Raw genomic sequence first — 26,461 nt, 5'->3', positions numbered from 1 at the left:
TTATCTTTATGGAATAACTTTTAATTGGTTTTATAAAAAAAGAAAGGTTGTGATGAACAAATACTTGACATACAAAATAAATTAGATATATTAAAACAGAATCAAGAGAGAGAGATTTAGATAAAAATGGAAAAAAAGAAGGAAATAAATGCACTAAACAATAAGTATCTAGAGATATTAAATCATAAAACTATGATTGCTTTGGAAAATTTTAAATTTATACAATTTTCCACTAATCCACGGTCACTCAACATGTTAGCTAATAAAACTAAAAGACTATCCAAATTTAATCATATAAATGAAATATATTCACCTAAGGAAAAAAGGACAGTTTCAGACATACAAAATATATTGATGGAATTTAGACATTTTTTTATTAATATAAATCAGCATACTGAGACAATTGAGTCTAATGAAGAAATCAGAACCTTTATTAATAAACACACACAAAATAAACTATCAAATGAACAAATTAATATTATAGACAAACCCATTACTTTAAAAGATATTGAAACACAAATTACCAAATTAAAATTAAATAAAGCTCCAGGAAACAACAGCATTATTCCTGAGATTTATAAGATCTTGCCTTTGAATACATTAGAATTATTACATAAGGCTTACAATAGTGCTCAAAACTGAAATATAACTCCACCCTCATGGAAATACACATTTATCTTCCCCATCATGAAATTCAATAAAGATCCCATTCATTGCTCGTCATATAGGCCAATTTCTTTGTTAAATGTTGACTATAAAATGTTTATGTCAATATATGCTGATAGGATTAAATCTTTTTACCATCACTAGTAAAAGATGATCAAACTGGTTTCATTTATAAATAGAATTTTTTATGATACCATCAAAAGAACCTTATATTTAATAGAATCAGTCAAACCTTTAAATAAAAACCTAACATTAATTAGTCTAGATATAAACTGTGCATTTGATTCGGTTAATTGGGATTACTTATTTATTTTATTACAAAGTTTAAAATTTTCAAATAATTTTATTAATTTAATAACCCAATTACATAAAGATTTCCAAGCATATATTAAAATAGGAACATTTACATTAATTATGGAGCCCTGGGCCAACTTGATAAGAAATAATGTGGAAATTGAGGGATACAGGATAACTTTGAATGAATATTCCAAAATACAAATGTTTTCTGATGATATTCAAATTTCATTAGAAGGAAATAACAAATCCATCAGCTATGGAGTATTTTCAAAAAAATCAGGGTTACTCTTTAATAATAACAAAACTCAAATACTAATAATTGGCCCTAAGAAATTTGATTTACATGATGATTATAAAAAAATACATAACACAATCGGAAGAAATATGTTATTTGGGTATTGTGATTACTAAAACTATTAAAGATATTGTTCAAGTAAACTATAATAAAAGTCTAAAGATAATAGAAAACCTTACTCAGAAATGGAATAAGATCCCATTCTCAATGGATGAGAAACTTTTAATAATTAAGATGATCTTTCTACCCAAAATTTTGTATATTGTTCAATCAATCACCTTACCCCCTTCTACTTATTTTATTAAAAAATTCAATTCTGTGATGCATACATTTTTATGGTATCTGACCAAATCCAGAATAGCTTGGTCCACCCATATGAAAAATTAGAATAATGGATGTATAGCCATCCCAAATTTAGAAATGTATGCAATCTCGTCAATAGTTAAAATTATTTCTCTTCTTACAGATCCACAATATTCAGCCAAATGGAAAAAATCTAGAAATTTTAGCTTGTAAAGCAATAAATAACAACAGATCCCAGAAAATAGACCTGTTAAATAATACTTTCATATGGGTTTTAAAAGAATACATTACTTTTAACAATACTCAGAATTTTAAATCAAATTATATTACTCTTTTGTTGAGAACTTTCAGAAATTTAATGTTCAAATTTAATAATTTTAAAGATTAGTTATTTCTGTTATTTCCAATAGCCTACACACATAGTGTTATATTTTCCTCTGATTACTCAAAAATGTGTTCATTTAAAGATAAAAAATTCATATTTTGGTTTCACATGATGTCAGATAATGACTTAAAATCTATTAACATGCTTAAAAATGAATATGAAGATGTCTCTCTTTCTTGGTTGGACTTACTTGAAGCAAGGAAATATATATTTAAATAAGTTCGATACAATGGGCAGGATTCAGGAAGCCTCCGTGTAAGAGTTATAACTCTTACATGGAGGCTGCAGTTAAATGGTGTGATGTCAGCATGTCATGCATATGCATGAGGTGCATGAGGCATGCTGAATCACACTGTAAGTCTTACACGGTCCGTGTAAGACAGTAGGGGGCATGTCCGTAGGCTAAGCCCTGCAAGCGGACATGCCCCCGGAAGTCTAGAATGGCAGAAAGTAAACACCCATGAGAGAGGCCATGGAAATGTGACTAAACACACTACACAACACATGCCCCCACAGACCAGCAATGTAAAATGTAAAAAGTGAACAGATGTTATAAAATGTAAAATGAAACTTTTTTATTTTTTTTAAAACCCCGTAATTGTTTGCTAATGCGTGCGCTCATGTGCGCGGGTGTGCTACTAGCACAACTGCAGTTAGCAATCAGTGGAAAAGGATATAAGAACTAAATATGCAAAGTAAGCCAAGAAGTAATAGCATAGCGGTAGAGCTTTTGGCTTAAAAGCCGGCAGGCAAGGTTCGAGCCCACACAACATCCTTTTTATTTTTGTAAATAAGCACTAAAAAGGCCCCTGACAGTATTGTACAAATGTAAAAGTTTTTCCTTTTGTAAAATGGAATGAAATGGATCATATATTTTCAAGTAATACAATAATAAAAATATTTAGAAATGTACTGATAGCTAAGCTGCTGTCAAACAAGGTGAGACAGAGTGCCCGTAGCTGAGTAGTGTTTCAAAGGCTGCAAATTGCTTGCCTGTAGCTAAGCATTGGTTTAACAGGCTCAAACTGTGTGTAACTAGCTGTGCTTAGCTTAACATGCGTGTTAATAGCCAATTAAGGTTTAACCCAGCGCACACTGTTTGCGCGGAGGTGCGCGACGTGCCCACAAGCTAACCGCTGGGCAACGTTAAGCAAGCTGTATCAAAAGTGCCTTTACACAGACACACCCTTCAGCCTGTCTAGACAGTCATAAAAATTAAAAATCAGTGGTCAGATTCGAACCCAGGATACCATGCACTAGAGTCAAGGTACTAAACCACTAAGCCATGACAGCAGTACTTAGAAATGCAGAAATAGCATATATATAGGATGTAATCCAAAATGGAGCATGATAAAGCAGTTTCTGTGAAGTTGATACAATTCCAAAATGGCCAATCATAGAAATGTGTGGGAAAATCGGCATAAATAAGCCCCATAGGCGGGAATACACAGCATAAACGATTGTAGAATAGACCTGCAGGCAGAATGAGTGGAGTAGGGGAGGGATGTTGCTTTCGAGCACAGTGGTGGGGTGTTGAGGAGTCCAGATACATGGTCTGGCTCCTAGTTTATCATCATGAGGCCCAACTCATGTAGGGCCAGGTCTCATGGGGAGCATACAGGGCGGAGGCATGGGTCCAGTTGGCTCATGATCTCACCAGTGCTACTGGGATTCCACGTACCGGTGAGCAGGTCCGTCACTACCATGCAGACCTGAAGCGACACAAACAAGACCAGTTGACCCAATGGATCCAGGAGGCCCAGGATATGCCCAACGCCCCACTACTGAGTAAGTTACATTTTACTTATGTATGTAAGGAATTCAACTAGCTGATACCATGGAGATGTGTATTCCAATATTACTTGTCTTGTATTACAGCTGCAGGTGTCCGCTCTGTGAATCACAGGGCACATGACAGCAGGCTGGTGTGGCTGCGCCACCATGTAGGTTAGTAACCCCACCTAGTACTTGTAAATAAATATTATAGTGTAGCACTTAGCAGAACACTGCAGTGTATTCATTAAAAGTAATTGAATGTGCAAGCAACAAGTGAAAGTGTGCAGGTATGGCTGCATCAAGTTCATCAGTATGTAAGTGAAACTGGAAATATAATTGATAGAAATAAATAGTTCTGTAAAACAGATGTCCCACCATTAATTAAATGTAGTATAACATGCAGTAGTCTTAAGAGTACAGCTTCAGAAGCTGAGTTGATTACATGTGAGATATATCCCCTGTTGAAATGCTGAATCATGACAGAAATGAGGCTGCTGGAAAGTGTTTGAATCACCACAGGTCTAATATGTGAACAAAGCCTAGAAGTAACAACCTGAACTGTGAAATAGCAGGATGTGTGAGAGTGACAGAAAGGGTCATGTATCAATAAATAAAGTAGTAATAACTCCTGAATATATAAGCCTCAGTGTGTTCTACAGAACTAAATGCATGTGGGAATTAAAAATTAACATCCCAAACTGATTTCAGTGTGTCTGAATCTTGAATGTTTAAGCCAAAATCTGTATATGGTGATCACAGTCAACAATTTTCAGACAGAATGAATGATTGTCTGACATACTAAACATCCATAGTTGTCCCCTGCCCTGTCATCAAAATGTAGCAGGATGATGTATCTGATCAAATTCAAAATAACTAGGATAGTGATGTATCTGTAACAGGTCTAGCATGACAGTCAATTAAAAATCATTTGAAAACTATCACCCATAAGTTAATTGTGTTTCTATTACAAATGTATATCAATGTATAATTTATGAATGTGTCAACATTTTCATTCTCCACCCCACCCTATAATTGCAATTTAAAAAACTCACTAAATATTGGTATGTGAAAATTTCATTAACCATGGACATTCATCCTGTTGTTTCAAAAATATATGCATGTCCGTTGTTGCATGTGCCCTGTTCATACCTGCAAACCTGATGGCCTGTTGCCATTAATCAACCCTGCATGTTGTTTGATTGTGTATTTCTGTTCAAATAATGCATGTGCTATTGATATGCCTGTTGTTCAATGGTGTTAATATCTGGGTGTTTGTTTAATTGGAATACCAATGCATGCTGTTACAACTAATTTGAATGGAATAATATGCTACTAACCCAAACTAACATAAAATACTCACAAACCTAGAACGCTTGGGAAGGCGGGTCCCAGCGGACCCACCTCTCCCACCTCATCTGGCGATTGCCCAGGCCGGACCCTCCTCCAGTGGCCCTGTGCCAACTTCGGGTGTAAGTGCTGCAGGGGATGGGGCCTGTTCCCCCCTCTGCAAGCGTGGCCGGAGGAGCCCGTCCACTCACCCTCCAAGGTGTCCGGTCTGTGGTGCGAAGGGAGATTCAAGACTCTGTTCTTGGGCCCCTATGCCAGCTTGAGGCCTGGGTGGCACAGCTTACGGGCATGCCCGTTGTCCCACCTGAACAGCCCCCAGCACAGCCCCATCCTGGGCTGTGAAGGAACAGTGGCAACTGCCTATGGGTGGGGATATCAGTTCCACTGTTGCCATCTGTGGGCTCATTTGCCCTGGATATCCCAACCTCCGTCCCCGTCAATTGTGTAACCCCCCCACATGTGTCATACACCGCCCCTGTATGCGTCTTGTCTGTCTTGTCTGTTAACCTACCCAACCTACCTCCCCAGCTATACCGACTACCTTCACCTGACATACCACTCTCACCTGAAAAAAAATAAAAAAGGGCACTCTGTACCCACAAAAAAATGACGCCCCATACATAGCTGTCCATGTTGCACACATGTCCACTGGACATTGAAACTGTTAATTACAATTGGCTGTACAACAGGTATTAATGTTGTCCTGACACCTCTCTCAGGAATGGAAGGTTTCAAATGTCACACCAAATTACATACAAATGCACAGCTGTTGCTGAGAAAGACATGGGCAGCTATGGGCCTCACCTACATCCCTCCTGCAAATCCCAAGCTTGTTTACCTACTGTCTTACCCTCTTTGTGACCCCTTTTTCACCACTTTCCTGTCACCCGTTTTTCTTTTCTTTCAAAGAAAATAGCTGGTGTCTTGGCGTGTGTTAGCGGAGCTCACCGCCAGTGCGCATGCGTGAGCTCGCCAAGCAGGCGCAGACCTGGTTTTAAGTGCTTAAAAGTGCCTTTGGCACGTTTGATTGACAGGTCCTGTACTCATTTCGAAAGAAAAATAAATTCCCACTGTCAGTCTCAAACCCAGGACCTTGGTAACACTTGTCTGTATGACCTACCACTAAGCCATGACTCTCATACAAGAACATAGTGCTAAAATAAATATAACATGTAATAGTAGGAATGAATATAAAGGCAATATAGGATGTGTACTACCCAAAGCATGTCAGGTAGATTTTTAATGTCTGAATTACTGGATTCCCATACTAGTTTAGTGTTAACAGAAACAGCCCTGCTAATTGTTAGCTTGTACATAATAATGTAAGGTAATGTACATATATGAAAGTATGTATATGTACACACACACACACATATATATATATATATATATATATATATATATATATATGGATCACCTTCAGATGCCGAAGCGTAAACCGCCAAAACACAAATCACCGACACCAAAAGACCGACAACAAAAAATACCGACAACGCAAAACACCGAATACCATTACACCAACACACTACAAAAACAACACAGTACACTACATAACATATCCACTAGCCCTAACCCAAACCTAACCCTAAGGTCCAACACTACCGCACACTCACCCTACCTGCACCCTAACTCCTAACTCACTTACCCACCCCTAACCCCAAGGTCCGACACTACCGCACACTCACCCTACCTGCACCCTAACCCTAACTCACTTACCCACCCATAACCCCAAGATCCGACACTACCGCACTCACCCTACCTGCACCCCTAACTCACTTACCCACCCCTAACCCCAAGATCCGACACTACCGCACACTCACCCTACCTGCACCCTAACCCTAACTCACTTAACCCACCCCTAAACCCACAGTCCCTCACTATCGCACACACACCCCTACCTGCACCCTAACCCTAACTCACTTAACCCACCCCTAAACCCACAGTCCCTCACTATCGCACACTTACCTGTCCGCTCCCTAACACTAAATCCGTCACTCTATCTCACACTTACCGAGCCCGTCGGGTTCTCACCTTGTCGGTCATCTGCGTTGTCGGTGTTTTCGACCCGTCGGATTCCGTGTCGGTGAAATGCGATTTCGGGCATCTGAAGGTGATCCATATATATATATATTAATACATATGAAATATAGTTGTAGGTGTCAGTATTCATACACACTCACTACAGGAAACAGTGAAGATAAATGCAGCAACCAGAATCTACAACACAGCCTGACTCCTGTGAGACTTACTAACCCTTTTAACTGCTTAAAGGTAACTTCAGCACTTTGATTGACAGGCCCTGTACTCAATTTGAAAGCAAAATAAAAGCATACTATTAGGCCCTACCACAAGACCATTGTAACAGTAGTCTGTATGACCTACCACTAAGCCATGACTCTCATACAGGAATATAGTGCTAAAATAAGTATAACATGTAATAGTAGGAATGAAGATAAAGGCAATATAGGATGTGTACTACCCAAAGCATGTCAGGTAGACTTTTACTGTCCTAATTACTGGATTCCCATACTAGTTTAGTGTTAACAGAAACAGCCCTGCTAATTGTTAGCTTGTACTTAATAATGTAAGCTAATGTACATATATGAAAGTATGTATATGTACACACACACACATGTATATATATATATATATATATATATATATATATATATATATATATATATATATTAATACATATGGAAATATAGTTGTAGGTGTCAGTATGCATGCACACTCACTACAGGGAACAGGTGAGAGAAATGCAGCAACCTGAATTTACAACACAGCATGAATCATGAGAGACTTACTAACCTTCACACTCACAGAACACTATCGACAGCATACCAGCATGGTCCACGTCCTTACAGTCTGAAAGGGCAACGCCTATCTCACATACCCTTTTATAGCACTGTCCTGAAATCACAGTGAGACATGCAATCAGTACACAACTGGCTGCATGCAATTAGCAAATGCTGCTTTACAATTGGTGCAGAGGCCATCACATGGACCTATGCAGATACCTACAAAAGCATCCAGTACTAACACTCCACACATGCAATACATTCATTGCACCAAACCGATGGAGAAAGAGAGAGAGAGAGAGAGAGAGAGAGAGAAAGAAAGAAAGAAAGAAAGAAAGAAAGAAAGAAAGAAAGAAAGAAAGAAAGGCAGTGATAAAAAAACTGCATCATCACAGCAACAAAACCAGCAGCAGCAGCAGCAAACAGCAATTAGCACCAGTGACACAGCAACAGCTGACACAAACTCAGGTAATGCAAAGTAGCAGGTTAATACTGTGTTTACTGTGAAACCTCCAAATGTATCATAGTTCACTATCTATAGGTATGTCCAATGAGATAGGTTGTGTGTACATAGTCCTGATATATATACATATGTAATATTGCTGTACATGTCTTCCATACTTAAAACTTCCATAGCTTAGAACACAAGGCCAGTTATCAGTAGTGACTCACAGAAGTGCTGAGAAGCTGTGTATTATGTGGAATTAGTGTACCAGTGAAATATCAAGCTAACAAATAACAAGCATATAAACAAAGCTAGATTCAGGAGGCTTGGATGTAGTGTATGCTATAGCAAACAAGGTGTACCAATGTCAGTAAGATACAGTTCAAATATGCAGGCACTATAAATCTTAAACCAGAAGTTCCCAGCTATGAATGGCAGAGTACAGCCTATTCTCACACAAGAGTGCAGACCACAAACCTTGTTAATGTTAAATAACTGGCCTGAAGCCCAACTGCTTATACCAGAACTAATACACTTGGACACTGGGCTCTCAATCAGCAGTTCCCAACTTAGAAGGATGAAAGCTACCTGTCCTGCCACCACAGTGCTTGCCACAAACCTTCCTAATGTAAAACAATTGGTCTGAAGGCCAAGTGTTTAATCCAAAAGACTTAGAATGATAGCTACACTTTAATCAAGTTACAACCAAGCAGTAATAACTACAATTTAATACTTTATGTATAGAATGTGTACCATATATTGCTGACATACTCTGCTGATATCCTGTTTGTGTACTTTTCCAGGGAGATATGGCTCCAAAAAGGAACCCTGTATACTCTGCTGCAGAGGACGAAGTGATCCACCAGAGCCTGGTGCATGACTATGACATCCTGTTTTCATGCACCACCCAGAATCAGCAGTAGAGGTCTGCACTGTGGCAAAACCTTGTCAGCAGGATAAATGATGTTGGCATGCATGATAGGACATATGAGCAGGTGAGACATCACTGCAGTGATTTGATTAGAAATGTCCACCAGCGTGCTGCAGATATCCGCAGGCAACAGGTTGCCACAGGTGGGGGGGGTGGCCACACATCCCCCCCTCACCAGACAGGAGGGGCTACTGCTAAGTGTCATGGATCCAGCCCCAGAACAACAACAGCATCAGACTTGCATCATGATGGAGGTTGGATCCACACAGCAGCAAGACACTGAGCGTGCAGGTAAGATGCCATATGTACATATGACTGTTCTGTACACTGTTACTTCATGCATGCATAAGGTGTGCACGTGGTATGTGTCATCATGATATGTAATTGTGCATGTGTGATACTGGCATTATGAGCAGCTGATGTGTATAAGGGAACTGGTGTACTACTGTACTGTATCATATGCAAAAACAATGGCACACTTGTGCCCACTGACATTACTTTCTTCATATTTCCAGGTCCCTCCCATCTAGCAACGAGGCAGGCCATACATGCTGGTGAGTGTGTTTATCATTACCTGAAAAACTATTTATAATACTAGTAAGAGTAGTGTAACTCAGTAGTATACATGCTGGTGAGTGTGTTTAATAATACCTGCAATACTCAAGTTAATACTAGTAAGAGTAGTGTAACTCAGTACTGATGTGTGTGTGTACTGTGGGGTGTGCATGTGTGCAAATGTGCCTGTGCCCATGTGTGCATGTGTGTGTGTGTGTCCATGAGTGCATGTGACCATTTCTGAATGTGTGCATTTGCATTGAAGTGCATCACCGTAAAATATGTCTTGAGACTGTAATCTGTGTTCCCTGTTTTCCTCCCGTAGGTTCTGGTGCTGCTCTGGTGACCTGCAGCAGGGAACCTGAATCTTGTGCCCCAGGTACTGATGATGAGGAAATGTCTATAATGGTGCAGGAAGGTGTGTCTGGGTCCGCCATTGGTCAGCCAATTGACAGTACACAGCTGTCAACCCCTTCAATGCGCACAGTCATCCTGCCGTTACATCCTTTGTCACCATTGTCCCTAGGTGATGGACAGTATGCATTGGGCATAGATCAGGGTAATGTGGTACCTGTGGTACATGCATCCCCACAAAGCAGCCATGAGCAGGGTCCTCCAATGGTACCATGCAGACAGTCGCCCATGGGTTCTCGTGGGGGCATCCGTGGCCGTACTGCCTCTGGCCGACGTGCCCAAGCAGGTATGTCAACCTCCACTATGTTTCGGACTGTTATGCAGGCACAGGCGTGTATGGAAAGGTACACCAGACAGGGTCTGAGGGAGCTGACAGCATGTCGCACAGCCATGACAGATGGCATGCGTGACATTGCGAATGCTATTCGTAATTTCACAGATGTCGTTGACAGACGTTGTGGGGACATACAACAGCTGCTCCACAACCAGATGTCCATGGGCCAGGGTGATGGTGTGCATTTGTGGCGTCGACGTGGCCGTATGCCGGCAACAGCACCAGCTGGCAGTCGCCGCGGACAACAGGCCCACTCACGCACCTCAAGTGCCAGCAGCAGCCCCAGCAATGCTGGGTTAGTGCAGTCATCAGGACGCCCCAGGAGACCACGTGCACGTGGCTCTGGACAGTCCCAACAGGGAACTGTGTCCAGTCAACACACACCCGCTTCCGATGACAGTACCCAGTCTGGGTTAGTACCGGATACAGTCCGTAGCACCCCTGCCAGGCACAGGTACCATGTCCGTGCCCACAGAAACTGATCTGGATGACCTGACAGGTGCAGTCTGTGGCTGTCCACAAAACCCTGCACATGGCAGCCATTATGTGGGACTGTGTGCGTGCTTACACACATGCAGAAATTTAACACCTAGGGCAAACACATACACACACACACTGCACCAACACTGGCCCACCCTGTACTGCTGCCCCTCACAAACACACATACACACACATGTCAATTGGTGGTACCAGTGGCTGGCTTGGGCATACCTAACCCACACCCTGTGCATATGATGACACTGTGCCACCTCCTGCATACTACAATATCATTGCAGGAAAAGGTAAACACGTTGCTGAGGCACAGGGTGACTACATAGATGTTTATAATTAGTAACATGTTGGTAACTGTTCACTGTTCCACTATGATTGTGTGTATATCCCAGCATTCCTGCTGCAGTAACTGTATGAATGTCTTGAATTGTTATCTGCACCCATACTACTTACCAAAGTGTACCAGCTGCACACCATCACATGCTACCATTGACTATGGGAATGTGCATCATGTGCTGTATTGTAGATTCAGCTATATGTATCTGTTCTGTCACACATGCATTTACACACAACCTGCTACCCCCACACATGCACACGCTCACCTGCCATTTCCATTATTTATTACCCTACATGAGTAGCTGTCGACACATGACAGGTACACATTTGAAAAGTGCACTATTTGGATTACTACCAATTTCCTCTTCTCTACCTGTACTCACAGGGTGCAGGCAACCTCATTAGTTTAAAAGTGTAATGTGCATCAGGTACTGTGGTTCCCTGATTGCCACATCCAACATGTTTTCCATATGGAAATGCACACACAGAAACATCCCACATCCACACACTTGCCACATTCAGGTTTCAAAACACTATCTAGGTATGTTCTGGTACATGTGCGTGTTACAGTAGCATGTAGCACTATACTGAGTACTGGCAGTTGTCTGTTGTCATGTTGTTTGTATAGGGTGCTGTCAACATCACTGTTTGTTAAGGGAAATGTGCACCCTGCAGTGCATAGCCCCATTTGGCAAAAGCCACATCCCACCCCCAGCATTGTGCACACACACTAACCCCACTCACACTAAAACACATACTTTCCATTTGCAAGATTCAAAACCCTACCTAACTGTGTTATGACACTAGAGGCAGACACATTAGCAGAGTGTGCTATTTGCATTCGTGGGAGAAATCTTTTCTAATGCTGTACTTAGAGGGTGCTGACATCATCTGTGTTTAGGAAGAGGGATGTGCACCCTGTAGTGTGTTCTCCCAGCTGGCAAAAGGCACTTTTCCCTCACAGCATTATGCAGACACACAAACCCCACTCACACTAACTCACATACATTCCCTTTGAAGGATTCAAACCCCTACCTAACTATGTTATGACACTAGAGACAGACGCATTAACAGAGCGCGCTATACAAATGACTGGGAAGCTTTAATTCAGGTAATATAGTTATAGAGTGCTGACATCATCAGTGTTTCAAAAGGGGAATCTGCATCCTGTAGTATACTTTCACAGCTGCTAATAGGGGCATTTCCCGCACACACATAGATGGGTTTGAGGTTTGCCTATGTGGGGGATCCAGTACTCCAGTGTGATTAGTATATGGTTCAATTGCAACAATGAGGGATATACTTCAAGTGGTGAGCATTTTGTACTCATGTTTGTGATGATCAGGTCTAGTATATTTTCCCCTCTTGTGGGAATGTTGACTACTTGTTCCATAGCTAAAGAGTTTGTGAACTATGGGAACCCTAGGTATTGTGGCTTGAGTAATGTTCACAGTCTATGTTTGGGTAGTTGAAGTCACCCAGTATGATGGTGTTTGCAGAGAAATCTATACTCTCCTGTGTCTTCATGAAGGCTGTGTGGGATTCCTGAGTTTGAGAGGGTGATGTAAGAGCTCCTCTGTGTCTCTTTTCATGTGGTCCAGGGAGGTATGTCTCAGGTTGTTCACACCAGCATGGACAATGACTGCCTCATACTTGTACTTGCTGTGGAGTGACCTGAGTGCTTGTGTTATGTGGCACATTCTATCACCCGACTGGTAGCTAAATGTGCCCCTCACCTTGCTCAGTCTGGAGAGTGGGACGTCAGTGTGTCTGACTATGGCATCATCTATTATAGGTGTTTCACACATTGTGTTTGGCCTTATGGGCTGTGCCTGTTAAGAACACTGACTTTGTGAGGTCTGTGTTGCTTGTGATATGTGTTCATGTGGGATGCAGCGTGTCTGGCCATGTCATTTCTGTCCGTGGTCTGGTAAGTATCACCTTTGGTGACATAGGTATTCATATGTCAGCTGGTGAGCATTTGCAGTGTTACCTACTGAAAGTGGTACAGCTTGTTTGTTGTACAATGGACTACATGCAGCCCTGCTTACAGTAGCTATGCTTGCATGCATGTTTCCTTGCAGTTACCCTGGAATACTGATCCGACCTGCCATGCAGAGTTACACAGCTTCTGTGGACTCCTAGTGACATCTGCATAGCTTACTATATGTATGTTCATGTCTCACTTGACAGAATGTCACTGTTTCTCCTGTTCACATGTATGTTGCCTGTGACACTTTGCATATGACTTACCTGGCATCTGTCCACGTGAGCAGTCATATATGCCACTGCAGGACTCTAAACTTGATGATGCACACACTCGAAACATTCCTCAGCATGGAGAACATCGCTATCTGTGCAGTAACAGACACCAGATTCAGGGCTACCAACAGCACCCCAGCACTACCAAGTTATACCTCATACCATGCTTTTCAGGCCCAAAACTTGCACAAAACCACAAAAGGAGGGGGTGTATTGATATTCATCCAAGATACCCACACCTCCAGGTTGGTGGCAAAGCACCAAACATCAGAGACTATCCATATGCAAGTAACAATGGGTAAAACTGCTTTCCAGGTTATAGCCTGCTACAGACCACCCTCACAAACACAAGAACCACACTTGGCCTTCCTGAAAACAGTTGGAAATATGTAGGTCTGTCCATACACCATTATATTGGGTGAGTTAAACTACCCAAACATAGACTGGGAGCATGACTGTAGCTCCAACACCCTAGCCCAAAGGTTACTAGAATTTATATACCAAAATGCTATGGAACAACTTGTTACCACTCACACAAGAGGGGAAAACATACTGAACCTGATCATCACCAACATGGGGACTCTATGCTCCAGACCAGAAGTGTATCCCTCACTGGTAAGATCAGACCATAAACTATTCTCACTGGATATTCACATCCCAAGGCCACCCCCTGCACAGAAGAATACAGTCAACAACTCATGTAAAGCAAGTTCACACTCCTCATAAATGATGTGGAAACCTTCAAAGCCCCCAGGCCTGTTGAAAATATGGACCAGACTGCAGATACCTGTATAAAGGCATTCTATGGACACCTTCAGGAATGCATGGATCATGCAATCCCAAATAAAAGCAAGACCCAATCCTCCAAAGGCAGACGTCCTGTGTGGTGGACACCAGCCATAAACAAACTATACAATAGAAGGATGAAGCTACTAAATGATACAACAAACTCCCAAAATGTGAAGGCATCACTGATGAGTATTAGACGAAAACTACAGGCACTCATAAGATTGTCTAAGGCCATCTTTGAGAGAAAATTCCACAAGACACTGAGGATAATCACAAGGCTTTCTTTAGTTATGTTAGGAACCTGGGTGGTAATTCCCAGATATGCTCAGAGGTAGTCCAAAATGTCAAAAGAAATACCAAACACACAGACATTTCCAACATCCTAGTGGACAGGTTCACTGCTAACTTCTCCCCCCCTCCACACCAAAAGGGCAAATATTTCTCCCAGCAGAGTGCTGCCCCTCCTGACATCTCAGATGCTCAGGTAAGAGCTGCCCTCTCCAAAGCAATAAACACTGCATCAATGGGACCAGACAGTGTCCCAGGCTGTGTCCTACATGAACTCCAAGAAGAGCTACACCCAGACATAACACTACCATTCAATCCCAGCCTTACTACACGATATGTGGCCAAAGAGTGGCGTACAGCAACAGTGGTCCCTCTACATTTAGGTGGTGCCTTAACGGATCCTGGACACTATCGCCCCATAAGTCTGAATAGCTTGGTCTGCAAAGCTATGGCAAGGATCATCATGAACCTCATAAATATAGATATTGGGGACCTACAGACACTGCATCATACACAGTTTGGCTTTGTTAATGCCAGATCCTGCCTCTCAAACCTGTTTGATTTCTTTGAAACAGTCACCAAGGCCACTGTCAAGGGGAAGGTGGTCTACACAGCCTACCTGGACCTTGCATAAGCCTTTGATACAATACCCCACTTGTGCATTCTAGGGAAGCACACCAGTGTACATATTAACCCCTATGTCACTACATATATTGCACAGTGGCTCAAGGGCAGAACACATATGGTTAGAATTGCTGGAGCCATGTCAGCCTCAAAACCAGTTACAAGTGGTGTCCCACAAGGCTCAGCCCTGGGATCTGTCTTGTTCAGTATATATTTATCAGAGGTACAGGCCAACATGGAAGGACTGTGGCTGAGCAAGTCGCAGATGACTGCAAACTGGATGCCATAATCAACTCTACAGCCAACACACACATCCTCCAAAAGGGCCTCTTAGAAACAGACGACTTGTGCCACAGCCATGGCCTCAAGCTGAATGCCAAAAGGTGTATAGTCATCCCCTTTGGCAAAAACAAAGTGACCACAAAGTGCCACATATGTGTTAATCCATTAAGTACAGAAGAAGGAATTATGGACCTTGGGGTACACAAGTTGATAGCATTCTCTCATTTGACAACCACATGGCTAAAGTGGTTAGAAAAACATTTTATATAGGCCACCTCATCATGAAGGGATTCACATGTAGATCAGGGGAGGACATTGTGCCTCTTTACTCATCCCTCATCATGCCCATAATTGACTACAATGCCCCTGTTGGCATGCACCTTACCAGACACCTGCAGCAACTGGAAAGACCACAAAAGTACCTCAACAAGAGGTTCAAAGGGCTCAAACAGATGCCACATACTGACTGGTTAAATAAACAGCAGCTCTACTCAGTGGCATACTGCCTCTTCATAGGCAATCTGTGCCTGACATATAAAGCCATGTCAAACCCTGACTTAATGGTCATGCTGCACCTCAGAATATCCAAATCCCATCAAGCTACATGCTGGAAAGACTTGAACCTCAGGAGTGATATACATAGGACATGCTGGAGGGACACATTCATAACTCAAGAGGCTCCCTTTACTCTGGAATATTATCCCAATACAGGTTAGGCAGAGTCACTCAGTGACTGTCTTCAAGAGGAATATTAATGACTGGATGGGACATTGTAGGTTTACCCTGGGTATCTCTTATGTGTCACTGTTAGACAGAGGCACAGTATACTAACCTTGGAAAAGGGCATAGCAAGATAGATTTACAATGCATGGTGAAAGCCACACACATTCTGGCTAGGTTAATAAATGCCCTAGGGCAGATAGCCTAGTATGAATCTATGAACCTATGTATCTTGTTCAGCATTGTCCCTATGTGCTGTTACTCACCAATGCAATCTCAATACTATGGTAGCATGTGCAAAGGTCAGTTGTCAGTCACCTCTATGGTACAGTTGTGGAATATGTGAGTCATGTAGTAATGTCACAGCTGCCACATGTACACAGTCAACCCTATCCCCTACCCATGGATGTACAACACATGTATGAGATGGAAACACATAGCCAAACTGTGGACTAAGCACTCTGAACCCAGTACTGGCATAACCTGTCAGGTGGCATGAAATACTACAGTGACTGCAATACCAGTCTGATGTAGACCTACACTGACAGCAATACAAGCACGGGAACACACCGGACCATTCGTGGAGCCTAAGAATGGCATCCTGCCTGAGTGGCAGACACCTCTGCAGCTGGCACACAGGCATATGTTAGGCCTGAACACAGCACGCATAACACATAGCACACAAATCCTGTGTGCCAAACAAGCACAGTCTGTACAGCTATACAACACTCCTGCTGCAGTTGTGTTAGGTACTTTTATTGTCCGGTACAGTGAAGTCATGCTCACCAGGCTGGACAAGGTGAAGGTCACAGTGATATGCTCATGGGGCACTATGGTCCACCACATAACACAAGCATACAGGTCAGTCAGATGCATGGACACATATGACTCAGTCATTGTCCATGCCACTACAGTTGACGTGTGATGTCCCTCACTGGAATACATGATAGGGAACATGGAAGGGCTCACTGAGCAAGTGGCACAGGCTGGAAGAACCCTGACCTTGGTTGGCATCATACCCTCACCAGGAATGCTGACATATTACTGAATGCTAATGAATTACTGTAGCTACAACACCCTAGCTGAAAGGTTCTTAGCATGCAGTCACTGCATTGCTATGGAACAACTTCTTACCACTCCCACAACAGGTGAAAACATGCAGCACCTGTTCATCAACAACATGTAGACTATATGCCCCAGACCAGGTGTGTATCCCTTACTGCTAGGTTGATAGCATCTACATCTCACACTGTATATACACATCCCACATGCAGCACCTGCACAGAAGACCACAGTCATAATGTTACCCAGTGCAAATACCATGTATTCACATGTGGCAGGCATCACACATGGTAACTATTGAAGGTCACAGGTACATATGTGTATTTGGCACACGCACACATCATGTGTGCATTGCCATAACTGGTTTAATCGATGCCATGCATTATTGTGAGAAACAACCCGCACACATGGGCATTCTGTGTGAGCAAAACACACGTGACATGTCTTGAATCAAAAGCCATAAATAATTGTGCTATTGTTTACAAAGGGGTATGTGCATCCTGTAGTGTGTTTTCCCAGTTGCCAAAAGGGATGTTATTTTCATACAAACACACTAACCCCCCTTCACACACACTTGCTGGATTCAAACCCCTATTAAATTATGTTATGCTACTAAAGAGGGACGCATTAGCAGAGCACACTATTCGCATTACTGGGAGTTTTCCTTTCTCCTGATATACTTATAGGGTGCTGACATCATCAGTGTAAAGGGGAATGGGCATCCTGTGGTGTGTTTTCACAGTTGCCAAAAGGGATGCTCTTTTCATGCACACTAACCCCCCTTTACACACACTTGCCAGACTCAAACCCCTACCTAACTATGTTATAACACTAAAGACGGATGCATTAGCAGAGCGCGCTATTTGCATTACTAGGCGATTTCCTTTCTCCTGATATACTTATAGGGTGCTGACATCATCAGTGTTTAGAAAGGGGAATGGGCATCCTGTGGTGTGTTTTCACAGTTGCCAAAAGGGATGTTCCTTTCATACACACTTGCTGGATTCAAACCCCTACTTAACTATGTTATGATACTAGAGACGGACGCATTAGCGGAGCACGCTATTTGCATTACTGGGAGATTTCTTTTCTCCTGATATACTTATAGGGTGCTGACATCATCAGTGTTTAGAAAGGGGAATGGGCATCCTGTGGTGTGTTTTCACAGTTGCCAAAAGGGATGTTCCTTTCATATACACTTACACACACACTAACCCCCTTCACACACACTTGCCAGATTCAAACCCCTACCTAACTATGTTATGACACTAGAGACGGATGCATTAGCGGAGCACGCTATTCACATTGCTGGGAGATTTCCTTTCTCCTGATATACTTATAGGGTGCTGACATCATCACTGTTTAGAAAGGTTAATGAGCAACCTGTGGTGTGTTTTCCCAGTTGCTAAAAGGAACATTTCCCTCACACAGACTTGCACACAGACCAACCACAATCACCCACACACACACACACACACACTCTGGATAAGCTGTCATTCCCTAGGGCAAACAGCCTAGTGTTTACCTCTACACCCATATGTTTAACTGTCAGATGCACATTATTTGGTGCTGATAGCAGTGTTTGCAGGTCTTTATTGCCATAACAATTCCTGTTTATATGAACAACTTATGTATCTGTGGAAGATGTTTGCATATGGGGGAAATACACTATATCATGTATGTCTCTGTAGTCATTTAAGTGTGAGCACTGGTCAGATTGCTATAATGTTGTTGGTTACTGGAATAACACGTACATATACCAGATATATGTGGCAAAATGCTAAACTGATATTTGGACTAAGTGTGTGAGCATGCCCAGTTCAGCCTTCCCATGGCATGTTGTGTGAAAGATGTCTCATTTATCAAAGTGTGTGAGCATGCCCAGTGTGAGCTTTCCATATGTTGAACTCTGCAGCCCATCACATTTGTGGATGAGTGTGAACTTCAACAAATATCTCCTGTTTATGGTTGTGTGTTCTGTGTCATGTTGTGTAGTTACTGTCCAAATGCTTTTGTGTGAACACAACAGGGATTATACTGTGCCTGCAGGTTTTGCATGGGATACTTTGCATACAATTGTCAACATCCGTTCATACTGACCTAACACTGTAGTACTGTATAGTGTAGTGGTTCAGTACTTTCACTGTGGTGGACAGTATCCTGGGCTTTAGTCCTATCACTGCTTTACATTTCCATAGTGAGCACAACAGCCTGGTTAGGGTCCAGTTGTGCACATCTGACCATGTTGCATTATGTTCAGATATTAACTACTTACAACAGCCTTGTCCAACATCGGTAGTGTATTCCACAACATAGGTGTACATTGGCAAACACTACCGATGTGCCCTAGGCCATTTCTAATGCTAGTCAGAAAGTGTGTTTGTCCTTCAACACATTGTAAGTGTAGTTTGCCATGACATATGTCATGTTTAGTATACTGTGCCTCTGTCTACCCGTGACATAACAGTGATACCCAGGGTAAACCTACCATCTCCCATCCACTCATTAAGATTCCTGTTGAGGAGAATCAATGAGTGACTCTATGGATAACCTGTACTGGCAGTTTACTCATGCGTGGGGGTGGCTTCTGTGTTATGGATAATGCAGTACAGCTTGTCCTATGTATGTCAGTGATGGGGTTCAGGTCCCTCATGTGCATAGCTCACTGCCATTCAGATTGTACAAGGTGCAGCATGTTCATTGATTCCAGCTTGGACATGGCTTTCTACATCAGGCACAGCTTGCGTCTGGGTGGCTAGCATGGCAGTGTGTGGAGTTGCACTCTGTTTAATCAGGCAACACATTACATCTGTTCAAGCTCTTTGATACTCCTGGTGAGGTACTGTTGTGGACTTTACAGTTGATGGAGGTGTCTGCTGAGGTACACCCCACAGGGGCTGTTGTAGTCAATTGTAACGCTGATGAAGGATAACTGCAGAACCACAATGACCTTCCCTTATCTAGATGTCATAACCTTCATGATTAGGTTGGTATATGGATTGTTTCTGTTAACACTACAGCCACATGTTTGTCCAATGCAGGATATCTATCACCTTGTGTACCCAGGTCTGTCATTACATGTTAAGTATGTAATGGGTTAACACCTATGTGGTAATTGGTGGTCACTTACTGTATATCCGCAGAGGTTGACTATACAGTTTTCTCCATTTAACTTGCTGACATGGCTATGGCACCAGTTGTCTGTTTCTATGTGGCCCTTTTGTGGGATGCTTGTGTCAGCTGGAGTGTCAGATATGTTGGGCAGTTTGTAGTCCTCTGCAAACATGTTCAGGCACAGTCCTTACATGTTGGCCTGTACCTATGGGGCATATATACCAGACGGAGAAGGTCCCAGGACCAAGCTTTGTGGGATACCTGTTATATGTGGTTTGTAGTCTGACATGGCTGCAGCATGTCTGACCATGTCAGTTCTGTCGTTGGTCTGGTTTGCAACCCCCTAGTGACATAGGGGTGTATATATAAGCTGGTGAGCATATCTATATTGAACACATAGGGTATTGTATGGAAGGCTTTGCAAGGTCCAGCTACGCTGTGTGGACCACATTGCCCTCATCAGTGACCTCAATTACTGTTTCAACTGAGTCACACATGTTTAGGGGCAGGGTCTGCACTTAATAAACCCACACTGGGTAGGGTCGGGTGTCAATAGATCCCCAATATCTTTATGTCTGCGGTACATGCTGATCCTTTCCATAGCTGTGCAGACCAAGCTTTTCAGGATTCTGTGGTGGTTGTTTTTAGTATCCATTCAGGCGACACCTTTCTTGAGAACGACCACTGTTGTTATACACTGCTCTTTAGGTACATATCCTGTGGTAAGGCTGACATAATGTCAGGGAGGCAGCAGTCTGCTGGGAAAGATATTTTGCATTATGGGGGGGGGGGGGTTGCACTGCACCTGTCAGGATGTATGTTGGCACTACGTGTGTGTGTTTGGTATGTTGTTTGTAATATTTGTGTGATCCAGAGCATATCTGGCAATTCACAACACGCTTCCTACCATCAGTTGCAGCAGCCTTGGGATTATCCTTAGTGTCCTGTACAATTTGTATCATAATAGGTTCATAGGTTCATACTAGGCTATCCACCCTAGGGCATTTGTAAGCCTAGCCACAGTGTGTGTGGCTTTTGCCACCCCTTGCTATGTGAATATTATGGCCATTTATGATTTACTTAGCTGTGCCTCTGTCTGGACATGACACAGTAAAGACCCCCAGTGTACATCTACAATTATCCATCCATTTTGCCAACTTCCTGTTGAAGAGTGTCAGTGAGGGGCTCTGCCTAACATGTAGTGGTATTCTGTTCCAGGGTGTGGAGAGCCTCAGGGTTAGGTATCTGTCCCTCCAGCACATCCTATTTCATTATGTGTTGAGGTTGATATCTCTGACTCACACAGCTCCGATGGCTTTGAGTTTTCTGGGGTGGAGCATGTCCATTACTTCTGTGTTGAACATGGACTTGTACAACAGACATACAATGCCTCTGTGTAGGCTGTATGTGACTGCATTCAGCTGTGGTGTCTACAGCCAGGCAGCATATGACATATATTTGAGACCCTTTCTAACTCTTGGTGAGGTACCTTTGAGGTCTTTCTAACTGCTGCAGGTGCCAGGTAATGTACATCCCAAATGAGGCATTGTACTACATTATGGGTCTGATAAGGGAAGAGTATAGGGGCACAATGACCTTTGTTGACGTAGATGTGACTCCTTTCATGATACAGTGTCCACTATAGATGGTCTTCCTAGCCAGATTGGCAATGTGACTGTCACATAACAGGTTACTGTCCACTTGTGTCACTAGGTCCCTGATTACTCCTTCCATACATAATGGTTTACCACCTATGTGGTAATTTGTGTGTACCTTGTTTTGTATTTGGTGGTACATTCATACTGTCCACTGTCTTCAGGACAGCGGGGTGGGGTTCCTGTGTGTGAGAGTGTGGTCTGTAGCATGCTACAGACTGTACAGCAGTCTTGCCTATGGTTAGTTGCACATGGGTGGACTGCAATGACGTAAGCATTGTCAGTTAATTGGACGTATAGGTGTCTGTGCTGAATATGGATACTCACCCTCCTTTTATGTTTTGTTCCAGGTTTTGTGGCCATAACACATGATATGTGGTATTACCTGGTAGTGCTGGTGTGCTGTCACGAGGCTTGCAGCAGGTTTCTATCACTGGACAGACATTGATGTTCTCCATACTGGGGAGGGCCTCAGGAGCATGCATATTGAGGTTTACATGTGTGGCATTGATCAGCATTACCCTTCTGTTTCTTTCCAGTTTTGTTTTCTAAGGTGGTGGGTTAGTCTTTTCGGCCTTGCCTACAAAAGGATCTCTGTAGGTTGCAACAGCCTTAGGCAATATCCAGACGCCCATGGGTAACAGGTGCAAGCCATCCCTGGAACAGCAGCATGTCTCACTATGGAGTCACCTATTACAACTGTATCAGGCATGTTGTTTCTCCTTCTATCCTGTGACTGTTTGGCACACCAGCTTTGTGTACTATGTGTTACATGTGCTATGTCTGGAGGTTGTTTTATTGGGTGTCTGCTTTGGAGGCTTGTGTTGGTGTTGTGCATTTGTAATTAGGGCCTCTGGGAATGTTTTTGTGTTTAAGTGTTTGGTTTACAGTCGTTGTAGGTCTATGTGGGACTGGGTTTGTGGTGTATTGTGGTTACCTTCTCCTCCTGACTAGTTTTGACAGTACTGATTTGGGGGTGCTCAGGCTCCAGTTTGGCTACCTGGTTGTGTCTATCACATATATTTGTATTTATTGGGGTGAGTTGTTGTTGTGTGTGTACTTGGGATAGGTGTCACATTGCCTCTGGATTCACAGATTCTACTTGTTTTGCCTGGCCTTAGTGGATTGTATGTGTGAACACATTTTATTGCCATACTAGTGATCACTGATTACTTCACTTTTTACGTTTGATCTATCATGTGGTAGCTTCCTCATTCTCTTCAATGGTTTAGTAATTGCTGGAGTCCAGCATGCCCGATGCCTGGGTGTATGGCCTTGTGCCTTGTTGTTATTTGTGATTACAGACTCCAAGCACTCTTGGCTGTGTTCATGGAATGCCTGTATAACATGTTCTGCAGTGTGTCCCATATTCTGGACTTGCACAGGGCCTTTCATGGATTCCACATTGGTTTGTAGGGGTGCAAGCTATGCTTTATACATGTGTTTCACTGTGGTATTCTGGCCAGGGACTGGAGTCGGGATGTGTAACTACAGTGTGATTACTCTATGGTCTGGTCTTACCAGTGAGGGATACACTTCTCATCTTGACATCCAGTACACATATTTCTGATTATCACATCCAGTATGCTTACCCCTCTTGTGGAAGTGTTACATTTTGCATGTCCATTTTGTTTGATGGATTCTGGGAAATTTTCTACAAATGTGTCGGTGCTAGTATAATACAAAGAGTATAGTGACAAACTTCTCAAAAGCTGACTTCACACTTCTTCAGACTGAGATGGCATCCTTTAAGCTGACTGGGCCAGTGGAAACCACAACACACAATGGTGACTCCTTCACAAACGCTTTCTACGGACATCTCCAAGAAAGCATGGACCATGCAATCACAAATAAAAACAAGACCTTCTCCACCAAGGGAAAGTGGCCTGTCTGGTGGACCCCAGCCATAAACAAACTGTATAACAACTGAAGGATACTAATGCAAGACAGAGCTAAATCTCCTAAAGGGAAGGCAGCTGTGATCAGCACTAGTAAAAAGCTACATTCTCTCATAAAGACATCCAAGGTCAACTTTGAGACAAAAATCACCAAAGAAAATAAAGATAACCACAATGCCTTCTTCAGTTATGTCAGAAACCTGGGTGGGAACCCTCAGATATGCTCAGAGTTGGTACACAACAACATAAATTTCAGTGACCCGACAGATATTGGCAACATTCTGGAAGACAGGTTCAGTGCAATTTTCTCCCTCCCTCACCCCCAAAAGGCGATAGTTATCACAGCTGAATGTAACCTCACTGTCATCTCAGATGTCCATGTGAGAGCCGCACTCAGCAAAGACAAAAACGCAGCATCAATGGGACCTGATGGTATCCCCAGTTGCATGCTACGTGAACTCCAAGAGGAGCTAAACCCGTATATAAAAATGATATTTAACCTTAGCCTTGCTACAGGATATGTACCTGAACACTGGTGTACAGCAACAATGGTCCCACTCCACAAAGGAGATGCCTCCACAGACCCTGGGAACTACCACCACACAAGCTTAACCAGCCTTGTCTGCAAAGCTATGGAAAGAGTCATTATGGAGCTCTTAAACAGAGACATTGGTGACCTACAGACTCTTGATCCCACCCAGTTCAGCTTTGTAAAGGGCAGATCCTGCCTTTTGAACCTAGTTGACTATTTTGAAACTGTCAGTAGGGCTATTGATGAGGGCTAAGTGGTCCACACAGCCTACCTGCACTTGGCTAAGGCCTTTGACACAATACCCCACTCAGGCATCATAGACAAGCTCAACAGCTGAAATATAAATCCATATGTCACAGGATAGGTTGCAAAATGGCTAAAAAACAGAACCCATAAAGTCGACATTGCAGGTGCCTTGTCAGATTCAAAGCCAGTCACAAGTGGTGTCCCACAGGGATCTGTCCTGGGACCCCTCTTATTTGGCATTTACTTTTCAGATGTGAAAGCAAACATAGGAGGGTTGTGGCTGACACAGTTTGCAGATGACTGCAACCTAGGCACCATAGTGAATACATCGGCCGGCACACACATCCTACAGAATGCCCACAAAAAAACAGATAGCTGGTGCCGGAATCATGGCCTGAAACTGAATGCAACTGATGTGTAGTCATCCCCTTTGGGAGGAACAAAGTACCCACAAATTAACACATAGACAGCAACCCACTGAGCACAGAAAAAAAAATCAGACACCTGGGGACCCATGTAGATAGTGACCTCTCGTTTGACACCCATGTTGCCAAAGTGGTTAGAAAGACTTTCTATCTTGCCCACCTTATCATGAAGGGTTTTCCATCCAGATCAAAGGAGGTCATTGTACCCCTATACTTCTCCCTTATCAGGCCCATGATTGAATACAAAGCCTCATTTGGTATGTACCTCACCCAGCTCTTGCAACAGCTGGAGAGACCTCAAAAGTACCTTACCAAGAGGATCAAGGGTCTACAACACATGTCATATGCTTCCAGACTAAAGAAAATCCAGCTCTATTCAGTAGCATACCGCCTACTTACAGGTGACCTATGCCTGACATACAAGACCATGTCCAATTAGGATTTGATGGACATGCTCCACTGCAAGCAATCCAAATCCACCAGAACCATGAGAGCTAAAGATATGAACCTCAGCACATACATGTATAGGACATGCTGGAGGGACAGATTCATAACTCAGAGGCTTCTCACACTCTAGCACAGAATCCCAGTTCATGTTAGACAGAGTCCCTCACTGACTCTCTTCAAGAGAAATCTGGACAAGTGGATGTGAGATCGTAGGTTTACCCCAGGGGTCCTCCCTGTGTCACTACTAGACAGAGGCACAGTCAATTAATTCGATTAAGTAAAGGGGTCATAATGTGTCACTACTAAGTCAGAGGCACAATATTTGGAATCTATTCTGTACACTTATTACCACTATAAGGGGTGGCAATAGCCACATCACTATGGCTAGGCTTATAAATGCACTAGGGCAGATAGCCTAGTAGTAAACTATGAAACTATGAAACTATGGTGTATGTGTAGGTATTTTCAGTCAAGCAATATAATGTGGTTTGGGGGGCTTGATATCTTTATGTATTCCAACATAGGCCTGGTGCAGTTCCTGCTATTAGGACAGTGGTCTGCAGCAAGCTATACAGTGGTAGGCAGTTTTAGCCATTGGTATTTGACCATGGCTAATCCATGCTGCTTCTTGTTGTGGTACCAACATGGGGGTGTGGTTATCCATGACATTTATTGCTAGTCACCCTCGTTTTGTAGCTTGTTCCATGTTTTGCAGCTGTACATCACTGTATGAGGTGTGA

The sequence above is a fragment of the Protopterus annectens genome, chromosome 3.part0, assembly GCF_019279795.1.
Source record: "Protopterus annectens isolate FY-2018-M chromosome 3.part0, PAN1.0, whole genome shotgun sequence".
Lineage (NCBI taxonomy): Eukaryota > Metazoa > Chordata > Ceratodontiformes > Protopteridae > Protopterus > Protopterus annectens.
This window is presented reverse-complemented; position numbering follows the sequence as displayed.